The following is a 13,837-nucleotide window of genomic DNA, read 5'->3' as shown; positions in this document are numbered from 1 at the left end:
TTTTTATTTATTTATTTTATTTAACTGTTAAATCAAATTGAATGAAAATGTAATAATTATACTCTAATCTTAGGAGATCTCAAAACCAGGAAGTTTCTAAAGGCCTCACAATGCGGATAGCCGCAAGAACTGTTCACTGTTTCACTTTTACAAAGGTCGTGTTCACGCCAAGTTCTCGCTCCAAGGAGGCTTTGTCGCGAAACAAAATCCCGACAAAAATCGAGGTGCGATTGCCACGCGGAGCCGCGAATAATATGGAATTCTATATTCATGTTTCACAACTGATTCCCGGCATGCGTGCGGAATGAAGAGGCCTTAAGAATTTGGTCTTATTAAGATTCGACCCATCATAGTAGCTTCCGCATGGAAGGTAATAATTCTTTCTATCCCGCTTAGTAATTTCCGTCATTTAGCGGTTGTACGGTTACACAATATTTTATATTTTTCATTTTCATGTCAAATTGCTGGTGATAGAAGGAGATAAATGTATTTATCACCATTCACTATCATATTTGTTCACTTGTAATACATAAAATAGATAACTATTGCAATTTAACAACATTTTTTTAAATTTCAATAGCAAGACAAATACTTACTGAATTTTGCTGATATGGGTAAAAACATTCTACTTACCATTTAGACTACTGCCAAATAACTGCACCAGTGATCCAAAAATGCAATCGAATTGCCCAATATAATGACCACAAGATGTGCTTTAAATGTATTGGTGATACTATCTCCTTATCCTAATTGATCTTAATGGAAAGCCACCAATAATTTTAAGAGACCTTAATCGGTTTTTTTCTATTCATTATAATTCTATTAAGGTGTTTTGAAGTTAACTTGGGGTTTATAGATGAGCTTGTAACTATTATCTTTTTAAATAAATATTTTTTCAATTTAAACTGCGTGGGCAGCCTTCCATACATGATCATTATCAACTGTTGGATCAACAATGTATATATTATTCGTAGAATCATAAATTAGTCTCACTGAACATGTGTTTTTGTTATACGTTAACATTGACGATGACAATGTATCGCCCTGTTTTAAGAAATAAAAATGCTTTGGAAGAGACAAATTGTTATGAACGATATCTTAAGAATTATGCGTTATTGTACCATAGTTTTGACTTAACTTCTAAACTAAATTTACTTCTATGTTTCATACTATATCTACTATTCATATATAATAAATAGTAAATCTTCTTCAGGGTAACATCGAGTACAAACCTTTACGTCATCTCAAATATAGAAGTATAGTAGTATAGACTGCGGAATTTTATTAAATGCACAAACCTAGTCCTCAAAACGTCCTATTAACATTATTAAGACGGAAGGTTGGAATGATAATTTAACTTTTATATCTAGTATTAAAAAAATACATATAAGACACGAATGTCTTCCATTAAACTTATGTTCTATGTTATGGGGTATTCGTTTAATCGCTATTCAGAATACGGAAAAAGTGAACTTTGCGTGATTGTCAATAATTTACCACAAATGACTTGATAAATATCAACCACCGACAATACAATATTTTTTTTAAAAACATACAAGTTGATTGAACACATATACTAGGAGTGATTATTTATTTTAATATAATCAAATAAGCATCAAGTTTACTTTATTCAAGGTCAGACATAGGTCAGACAAAGGACTCATATAATAAACAGTAATAAAAGTAATTGGTGTGTGTTCGAATTTGAACCCAAAACAGTTTGGTTAAGGTTTATATTCTTATTTCGTCCAAGCTAACTCGGATATTTATTTCATCAAAAAAAAAAAAACGTAACCAAAATAATAAATATCCTTAATTCAAGTGGACTCTCGTGAGCACTTTTGCGTAAGTTTATGTAATATTACTGTAGTAATTAATCACTGTACATTTTCATTTGTACGTTAACCTTGTTTCATAAAACAGTTTGTATTATCCGCGTTGTAGACTTCACTCGAATTCTGAGAGACATTTTCCTGTCGTAAGCCCCTCCCAACTACGTGAAGTGATGCATACAAATCTATGAGATATGTCGGTCAAGACCAAGGAGTAAAATGCTCGAATAAGTCCGAAAATAATGAATCCCAATGCGGTAACTTAACCATCACTCTTATCGTCAATTAGTTTAGTTCTCAACATTGAGTCAATGATCCATTACACAAACGACATGTGGTACTTTGTTCTTAAGCATTTATCTCTGTCGATCTTTTGCAGCTACGCCTTAGATAAAAAGAGTGAACTGTTTTTTAAACATATGAACCGACTTCATTATCGACTAAACAGACACACGACATCAAAATACATACGATATCTTTATTTGATGTGTGTAATGTTTCAATAGATTATTTTATATGTATTTTTATTATTTTTCTATTTTATTTAACTTTGACTATTAGTAAACATCCTACGCTTTTAAATTATCAAAGCTATTATACTAGCTATTAACACATTACACTTAATTTAAATGTTTATTTCTCTAACGACAAAACTCGTTATATATTTTTTTGTATGTAACTAATATCATGTTTGAATTTTTTCAAATGTCATTTGCAGTTGTCAAGATGAACGATAAATTAAAGTAATTTCGGTTTAGTGAAAGTCTGGTACGAGTATTTGATAGAAAGAGAATATATTCGCGTTAAATGCTTTGCGTCGTATCGTTTCCCGCCGCAGACTTACAATTTTGTCCGTGTCAACGAGACGTTCGGTTTGACGGTACACAGTTATTGAAAAGTTTTAGGACTCGATATAAGACTCCTACTTCATTAGCTAATTATATCCCGTATACTTACTTATAGGTCGTATTTCCCGTAGGAAATACGACCTTATAAGTTAACATAAGCTATTCAATTTCAAATCATTAAAATATTCAGCCTTAAGACATTCAAAATTGCTTAATCTTTTATTATTGTTTTTATTAATTGTTAATATAAATAACATGAATGAACTTTAAAAACAACGGCATAAATAGAACTAGTTAAATTTTCAACATTTAACATATAAAATTTATGAGTTTTAATATTAAATTGAATTTAAGATTTCTGCAACCATTTTTATCTTGTGTTGTATATACGAGAAATCGCTAAAGGTGTAAAAGTTTAATAGAATATAAAATTTCAATTTTAAATATCGCTAGAAATGCTATTTCCACTATCGATAAAACATATGTCTTATACGTTATTCATATTTTCATCGGTCTCAATAAGGGATATGAGTATTATGGTTCTATTATTGATAGCTTGAAATGAAGACAAATTATACCTTTATATGAAATAAACAAAGAGAACACTTTTCAAATGGATTATAATATACAAATAAAAAAAAGAATACGAAGTGAAGCTTACAACTATGATTATGAAGTTTGTATTTTTCTTTGTAATTTTATATTGGTCGTCATACATCATAATATATAAGTGCGTTTGTTTGTGTGAATTGTAAAATTGGATATTTCTTACCTACATTTAAAGCGAACTCTTCTATTCTTGTGCGGTGCCGTTTGAGTATCGCGTTTAAATTTTTTAATAAATGAAATTATTTCTTGGTTTGCAGTATTTTGAGTTTGATACTTTCTGTTATTTTTGTTTCTATTATCAATTATATGACAATTTAATTTTTGGATATAGTTAAGTAAAAAAAAAATTCATATCATTTTGAATGCCTAAAGCGATTTCCAAATCACCACCCTTACCCTCCAACACCTTTTATATCCACTGGTAAAACTTTCGATATCTTTTTTTATTATATTTAACTGCTTCTAAAGGTAACATACTTTTAAGAAAAGTTGCTTAATATTATTTGATGAGAACAAAAGTAGCTGTTACTTTTTCTATTCGCTTATTATGTTATAAATTAGATCAGTATCATTATTTGTATAGCAAACACACATTGCTAAGATTTCAGATTCTCGTCTCGAAGATGCCTTGCTAGAGAAATGGAAACAGCTAACGAAAGATCTTATAAGTTACCTTGGAAGCCTCATTTGATGAAAAGATAATGATCGTTCAATGATGAACACTGGTTTGATCGAAATTAAAAATAAATGTTTATTTTTTAGAATAATTTATATTTAAATATTATATAAAACATATAATATTTTATTAATTATGAAACACCGGGCCAAGGCCATTTTAATAATAATATTGTGTTATTATAAGTTTTATATTCTATGCAAAATATATCAAGATATACTAAATATATTAGATATTGTGTGAATCCTCTATGTTTAACGATCGCTTTATTATGATGTCCACAATAGTAGGTTGCGATAAAATGATAATTGCCAACAAAGCCTTGAAGTTTAGCTGTCTAAGACCTTACATACATATATACCCTTATTACTTTATGATATAGTATATATACATTTGTGGCTATAATGATCAATCCTCAGCCTCCAAGCTCTAAAAAAATATTTCTTAGCACCTTATTTCTCTATACACAAATTTTGTTTTTAAATAAGTCACACTTCATAATACTATAAGTGTATAAGTACTTTATGAGTACATCGTAATTCCACCTTGGAGTACTAGATGGCGAAGATTCTTCTTCATAACTTCAAAACAAAAGGCAATATATATATCGGACTGTTAAGCAAAGTTACTCTTAGCTTTTTCTAACTACATTTTTTGTGATAATAATATACAATGCATAATATGTATAAGCAAAATGGATTGTAAACACTGTTCGGAGATCGTAAGAACAAAAGAAATTATTAAATGTACGGCAAAGCGACGAAAGCGATTTTAAAAAGATTCTGCCTATGAATAAAGCTAAATAGAAGTGTCCAGTTTGTAAAATATCTGAGAAACTTACCAACAATATAAGCCCAAAATTAAATACAATCTCTGATAAAATAAACACTAATCAAGCCCAAATCATAGATGTAAAATCGTTAATTGCACATTTTGATGACCGCTTCAATAGTTTGCATTCCACAATGGAGTCATTCAAATCTTTCATTACTGACGAATTTAAAAAGCTCTCAGAATCTTTTACTTTTTGGTTTACAAAAATTAATACGATCGAGTGTTCCATTAATTCTGTTGTAGACCGAATGAATGATCTATATATAGAAGTTACTAAAATAGACAATTTAGCAACAGAACTCGTAGAGTTGAAACTTAAGTTTAAAGAAATAACGGAAAACAATAACAGAAATGAACAGTGGGTGTGTCACTCTAACATTCAAATTAATGGAACTCCACAAAAGAAAGGTGAAAACTTAGTCCACATTATCAAGACCCTTGCTGAAAAAAGTGGTTACCCCATAAATTTTAATACCGATGTTGATTTTGTAACAAGGGTAGCGTAATAGGGTAAGGAATGATTCGTCTGATAATAAATCGCGTCCTATTATTTTAAAAATGCAAGCACGTTACAAAAAGGATGATTTTCTTTCATCGTTAAGGAAGTTAAAGAATCTGAAGGCATGTGACATTGGTTTTTCTGGCAAGAATAATCCTGTTTACATAAATGACCACCTGTCCACTTACAACAAGGCTCTTTTGAATGAAGCACGACATAAATGCAAAGAGAAAGGTTACTTATTCTGCTGGGTTCGATATTGCACTGTTATGGTTCGTATGACCAACAACTCACCAGTTATTTACATTACTTCCAAGGAGTGTTAAAACAAAATTTTGTAAGCGTTATTAATTTGTTGGTTTATTATATTAAAGTATGTTACTTTGTTGAGTTTTTTAAGAAGTTTTTATGTAGTTTCATATTTTTACTTGTTCTCGTTAATATTTTGATTATAGTTTTTAAGAAAGTTAGGCTGATATGGTTTTAAGGACTTAAAGGTATGTTTTAATTCTTATCTAGCATCTAAGTGCATTGAAAAGTTAGGTCTGTTTAACATTATTAATCACAATAATTATAATCTAAAATATACATGTACTTAAATATTTATTATCAAAATGTTAGAGGATTGCGCACTAAAACTTTACAGTTCTATTCTAATTTGTTAAATTCCAATTATGACATAATTTGTCTAAGTGAGACCTGGTTAATTCCTAATATATTTGATGAAGAACTCTTCGATTCACGCTATAACGTGTACCGGAATGACCGTGACTATGCACTTCTAGGGGTAAGTAAGGGTGGTGGAACACTTATAGAGGTACGTCGTGGTATCTGTGTCGACATGCAATGCTCGAAGACACCATTGTATCTTCAAGGTGTTGATATAACTTTTGTTGACATAGTAGTCGGACATGGTTCAAGTAAACATAAACTACGGCTTTTCTGTTATTATTTCCCTCAAAAAAAATACACTAGCTATCCAAAACCCATCCGAAAATGATTTAATTATGCAACTATTTGCTTTTATGTGCTTCTCTGGCTGGGGTCAGTATAATGGGATTTATAATGGTAATAATAGACTTTTGGATCTCGTTCTGTCTAACTGTAGTGGTTCGGTCGTAAGAGCTACACCATTATCTTTGCCTGAAGACGCTCATCATCCAACTTTTTCTGTGTTTATATTATTATATTGAATGAGTCTAATTTATGTTATGCACCTCGAATTGTTTGTCGCTTTCATGTTGCTGACTACCACACAATTAACAATGAGTTAAATAATATTGATTGGGTGAAACAATTCGGAACATGTGATATAATTATCGCAGTAGATAAGTTTTTTTTAATAGTTAATTATGTTGTGGATCGCTTTGTACCAGCTAAAACAGTATACGATATCAATAAATATCCTGTATGGTTTAATAACGGTTTAATTAAATTGATTAAAAAGAAATTACAAATACATAAACCATGGCAAATTTATGGGCGTAGCAGTGACTATGACAAATTTACTGACCTTCGACACAGAACTAAATGGATGGAAGATTAGTCTTATTATGTCTTTATTGCTAGGGCTGAAGATAATATTATTCAACACAGTTCCTGGAATTTTTGGTCATATATAAAATCAAAGAAAGAGAGCAATAACATACCTGACATTATGTTTTATGATAATACTGTTGCCTCCGACGGCCCTTCCATCTCTAATCTATTTGGTCGCTTCTTTAAATCTGTTTTTTTTATAGAATAGGAAGGCGGACGAGCATATGGGCCACCTGATGGTAAGTGGTCACCAAACGCCCTTAGACATTGGCATTGTAAGAAATGTCAACCATCGCTTACATAGCCAATGCGCCACCAACCTTGGGAACTAAGATTTTATGTCCCTTGTTCCTGTAATTACACTGGCTCACTCATCCTTCAAACCGAAACACAACAAAAACAAGTACTGCTGTTTTGCGGTAGAATATCTGATGAGTGGGTGGTACCTACCCAGACGAGCTTGCACAAAGCTCTACTACCAGTAAATTTTTGCTGTAGATGTCATGAATCATCCGATGTTGATACTTTAAACAAGCTTGGTAGTCAGTTCTTAATTAATACGATTTATATATCATACCGTACCGTTGAAAGATATCTCTCAAAACTCGATTCATCTATAGGCAGTGGCCCAGATGGATTGCATCTTACATTTTTAAAACGATGCAGTAAGCCTTTATCAATTCCGTTACATTTACTTTTTAACAAATCCATATATTTAGGCACATTACCACCTGTTTGGAAAAAATCCCTTAATGTTCCAATTTTTAAAAATGGAAATAAGCATAATGTCAAAAATTATCGAGGAATCTCAATATTATCAATCATACCTAAATTATTTGAGAAGATTATTTACGATACTCTGTTTCCTTTAATATAACCTCTGCTCATTACCCAACAACATGGATTTGTGAATAAAAGATCAGTTGAGTCTCTCGATGTTGTTCTTTTAGCTATGGAGAGAGGACATCAGGTTGATGCTGTGTATACTGATTACTCAAAAGCATTTGATAAAATTCCAAACTCGTTATTATTTAAAAAAACTCGAATATATTGGTATACACGGCGATTTGCTTAGATGGATAACATCATATCTCCGTGACAGAACTCAAGCAGTTGCTGTTAAAGGACACATCTCTAGTTTTGTCCCCATAACATCTGAAGTTCCTCAGGGCTCTCACCTCGGTCCCCTATTGTTTAATATTTTCATTAATGATGAATGAAATTTTCAAAATCCTTACATACTTCTATATGCTGATGATACTAAACTATTTAAAATCATAAAAAAAGTGATGACTGCTCAAATTTGCAAAATGATTTAGATATTTTAGTGGAACATTGTTCATCTAACGGGCTACATCTTAATTTTGATAAGTGCTATATTAGAACATTTTCTAGAAAAAAAAATTCCAATTTTATTTGATTACACAATTTCCAATCATTTAATTAAGAGGGTAACCGAGGCTAGGGACCTAGGAGTGCTCCTAGATTCTAATTTAATATTTGACAGGCATGTGAATAAAATTATTGCAAAAGCTTACAGTATGTTGGGTTTCATATTTCGCCAGGAAAGATACTAAAAATATCAATACATATAATTTCCTATATAACTCGTATGTAAGATCTAATTTGGAATTCGCTTCAACGGCTTGGAATCCACAACACTCAAAGTATATTGTGGCTATCGAAAACGTACAGAATAAATTTATTAGAAGATTAACACATAAGTTTGGGTCTAATTCTGTTAATAAGCTTAATATATGGTCGCTTGAGAAACGTAGGGAATGCAAAGATCAGGTTTTTCTTTACAAAATTGTAAATAATTTTGTCGATTCAATGTACTTAGTTAACATTATTAATATCAAGTGTCCACAATCCATTGCCATTTGTGTAAAATGTTCCTATGTGTAGAACGAACTATGCTAAAAATCGTTATCTGGTAAGAGCAACTGACAATTATAATAAACATTACACTAATATAGATATCTTTAACGTAAATTTATTTAAGTTCTTAGAAGCCTTAAACAACTGTATTATATTGTCATTAATATATATAGGCCTCTGCATCTTTGACAGATGATTTAAATTGTCATTAATATTATATTATATATTAATTATATATTATCGTATTTTTTTGTTGTTCTGCTTTTTAAATTAGCAGTTAATACTTTATTTTATATACTTTAATACTTGCTAAATAACTTGTTCTGGTTAGGTTCACTCCATGTTTCAATGTTAAAGTGGAAACTTTGTTGGCTTATGTGAGACTTATTTTGGTATCAAATGTTTATGTGTTATATTATGCTGTATGTTTCCCAAATAAATAAATTAAATAATAATAATAATAATTATAAATTTAGAAAAATATTTTTATCAAAATGGATGAGTAAAGGTTAAGGAAACATAAAGTCAAATACGAATTCCGTGAGTTAAAACATTTTAACACGAAACTGCTGACTGTCTGTTTCAAAGTAAGCTGGAAATAAAAACCTTCAATTCCAAACCAGTTAGATCCAAGTAGACGTTCGAACTGAGAGCTATTTGTTTTAAGTATTTACAAGTCTTCAAGTAAATTCGAGTATTTTATATAAAACGAAGTTATCGCAAGCGACTTCGTGAGATAAGATATGTTTTCAGAATCACTTTTACCCCTTGATGGTTTATTTGCTTTTATAACGCCAAATTTTAATTTTGAACAAAATATCAAAAAAATTGTGTAAGTTTTATGTTTTAATCAGAATATATTTGGTTTTTAATTCATTTTCAGATTTTAATATGACGGTTATAACTTTATACGTTCGTTCAGATTTTTTTAAATGTAATATGTAGGCGATCTGGCCAGTGGATCACCTGATGGTAAGTGGTCACCATTGCCCATAGACATTGGCGAAGTAAGAAATATTTGTTTGTATTTATTTATTTTTTGTATATTTATATTCATTAGGTAAAATACAGCTTAATATAATACATAAACATTCGATAACAAAATATGTTTTACACAATCAAAGCAAAGTTTCCGCTTTTGTAGGGTGAACTTAATAAGAATAGTAGTTTAAAAAAAAACACCCAACAACCATTCAAGACGTTGTGTCCCTTGTAGTTATACTGGCTAACTCAATCTTCAAACCAGAGCACAACAATACTGAACATTGCTGTTTGGAGATAGAATATCCGATGAGTGGCTTGACGGGCCGGTTGGCGTGGTTGGTAAATACTTGCCTTTCACGCCGAAGGTTGTGGGTTCGATTCCCACCCAGGACATACATTTATGTGCATATTCTAGGTGTAATTATCTATGTAAGTATGTATTTACAAAAGAAAATTAGTATATGTAGTAAATCAATTGTCTGGTTTCCATAGTACAAGCTCTACCTCTAGATCAGAGGCCCGTGTGTGAATAATATCCCAGGATATTATTATTATCCCATGATATCATTAGTGGGTAATACCTACCCAGACGGGCTTGCACAAAGCCTAACCACCAAATATTCTATTTTATTCTTCTATTTGTATAATTCTCAAAAATGTTTTAATGTACTTAAACAATACTGTTCCATTTATAAATATACTGTGCATAAGGATATTTTTAAGAATAGTTCGGAGATAGTCCAGGCAAAATTTTCTTTAACAGTAATATAATAGAAAATTTTGCCTGGACACAAATACAATATAGATAAGCACGGTTATGCACTAGGCTATCGTGATATTTTTTCCACACCTCATACTAAGTCAAATAAAACTGTTAAATATTTATAATGTTTATTTTCACATTTAAATATAATTCACATTTTTATTGTATTATACATACATTTTAATAATATTTAGGAAATATACGTTTATTTGAAAATTCTAAAATAAAAAATCATATTACTATGGAACTTATAAATAAATGAATTTCATACTTACAACAATTGAACAGTTTCAAGGATAGTTAACAAAAAAAACACCTCAAATGTAGAACCAGAAGGTACATGATTTTTATTAATTTTTATCTAATATTTACACTAAATTATATGAAACTTGAAACTAGCAGAGGACAAAAGCCTAATTATATATGACTATATTTAAATATAGGGAATTAATGAAACTTTTTGACACTAATTTAGACTATTAAATTATTTATATTTATAATTAGCCTTTTTACCAACACCAACAAAATATTTTTTTTACTGTTTGAAATCAGAACATCTCTTCGTCGCTAAATAAAAAAAATGTCCGATGGCCAATATCCGAAATTAGTCTAAGAGAGATTGCTCTTCAAGCAATGCGACCGCCTTTTGTATCTTGGCGACTCATTCATATTATACATAAAAATAGTTCCATTTCAGAAAAAGAATCTATAAATGTTCAAATAAATATAGCTAATATATATTTTTTAAACTTATTACATACATTTTTATACTTTTCTATATGATAAGTTTCAATCTCTATGAAGCTTTAAAGCCGCAATCCTACAGCATCTTCCCAGGCTTTCACTACGATATAAGAGATTAAATATGCTCCAATCTTTATCTTTTTACTTTATGAAGTAAGATTTCTTCCTAGTTTTATAATATAACATGCACTTTCGAAGTTTTTTCGTATATTATATATAAAATAACAAATCATAATATATTATTCATGTTTATATAGATGTATGGTATATCTCTATTTATATTAGAAAAACTAAAATAATCTATTCCCAATAATAATTATAAAAATAATAATAACATATTTATTTTTCTGGCATCAAGGCTCCATACTGGTACATGATTATTACACAAAATATAACATAACATACATTAATAATTAGAATTAGAATCACAATCACAAAAATAATAATTAAAATACATAAGAATTAATAGTTAACTAATTAATGACATAAAAAAGAAAATAATACAAATATATGATGAAGTAAAATAAAATTGATCACGTATGAGGCACGAAAACCAGAGTATTACACAGACTTCTGGATCATCCACCTCATCATATAACCGTTCACATCATTCGCAATAATCTTGAGGATAATGTTGGGACTATCAATATAATAATCATTTATATAATAAAATGGACAATCTTATTGTCCATTTTATTATATATTATGTAATCTTATTTTATTAAAGTTAGTGATGTTAACTAAATTCAATTAGTTGTACCTATTGTTTTTTTTGGGTCGTAATCTTCATTGATATAATTAATATATTGATATAATATCATTGATATAATTAATACTACTGGTGGTAGGGCTTTGTGCAAGCTCGTCTGGATGGGTACCACCCACTCATCAGATATTCTACCGCAAAACAGCAATACTTGATATTGTTGTGTTCCGGTTTGAAGGGTGAGTGAGCCAGTGTAATTACAGGCACGAGGGACATAAAATCTTAGTTCCCAAGGTTGGTGGCGCATTGGCTATAAGCGATGGTTGACATTTCTTACAATGACAATGTCTAAAGGGGTTTGGTGACCACTTACCATCAGGTGGCCCATATGCTCGTCCACCTTCCTATTCTATATATAAAAAAAAAATATATATTAAAATTAAAAAAATAAAATAAAATACGTATTACAAATTTATAGAAAAAACACGCCGTCTAAAAGATTGTCCTGTGGCTTTGCACCCAAGACGCCTGGCACTATTGCCTCTGCACCGCTAGACTCAGCCTTTGGGCTAAATAAGCGTGAGAATAGAAGATTAATAATATAAGAACGCTGTATTTGCCTTTAAAAGTGTTTCGAACTGAATGTTTTTGTTCGCTGCTGCTTGTTCAAATAAATTAAGCTTTACTTTACCTTATTATAAGAGGGCCATATGTTTTTTTCCCCTAAAAACGCGTCAGCAAAACTTCATAATAATCAGTTGAATAGTTAAGACGTGAAAGTATATTTAGTAGTAAAGATGTTTTGTTGCCCTATCCAAATAAAGTTATTTAATGTTTCAACCAATATATAGCAAAACACTTAAGTCCTGGGGATTATGGTATCCTACCATGATTATCTCTTTATAAGAGGCTTGCGTTCAAGATTATTATAAGGTGCAATGGAGCTTGATAAATTTAATTTACTTGTAAGGTACTTTAAGCTGGAATAAAGATCTAAGTATTTGAGTAGAAAGTCAGCGACATACCGTAAACGCTATGGCTTCTTCTAGAAATAATAAAAAAATTATAATAATGTATACTTTCTCGGCATTATGAGATGGCCCAGTGGTAAGAACGCGTGAATCTTAATCGATGATCGTGGGTTCAAATCTGGGCAAATTTTCATGTGCTTAATTTGTGATTCATCTCGTGCTTGACGATGAAGGAAAACATCGTGAGGAAACCTGCATGTGTCTAATTTCACTGAAATTCCGCCACATGTGTGTTTTCAACCAACCCGCAATGGAGCAGCGTGGTGAAATAAGCGCTAAACCTTCTTCTCAAAAAGGAATAGGAGGCCTTGGCAAAGCTGTGGAACATTCACACTTATTTACTGATACTGACTGATGTATACTTTACCTACTTGGTGAATATTTCGTTAATATATAAAAATTATTACTTTTTAAAATTAGGAATTTTACAAGTCATGACGAATTCGAACATTCTACGAGTAATGGTGTCACATAATCTAGATTACGTCATTAGTAATTTTATTGTATTAAATTATTTCTTGAGCTTGTATTTTTTATAATTTTATATCTTCTCAATTACTATGACATTCCTCTTTGTTTACTCTCTTGATTTGTACAATAATAGTGAATTAATGTTAATTAAATAAATTGTATATATGTAGTGCTAATAGTTGTATGTATGTATGTATGCTTCCATCTACGCTTCAACAACGACTAACTTCTCTGGTTAGTATTGATATACTATCGTTGCCATGGTAACGAACACAAACTAGTGTACTTGTAAGGTAGTTTATTAATTCTGTCATACACTACAAAAGTCAACTTTGGAATCCAAAAAATAAAGATAGGTTTATCTCAGCAGCTACAAGCTTTTACTTCCGTATATAAAATTTATTTGAGTTGAAGATATAT

The sequence above is a fragment of the Nymphalis io genome, chromosome 2 (assembly GCF_905147045.1).
Source record: "Nymphalis io chromosome 2, ilAglIoxx1.1, whole genome shotgun sequence".
Classification (NCBI taxonomy): Eukaryota; Metazoa; Arthropoda; class Insecta; order Lepidoptera; family Nymphalidae; genus Nymphalis; species Nymphalis io.
The sequence above is the reverse complement of the archived record's forward strand: the minus strand, read 5'-3'. Positions refer to the sequence as shown.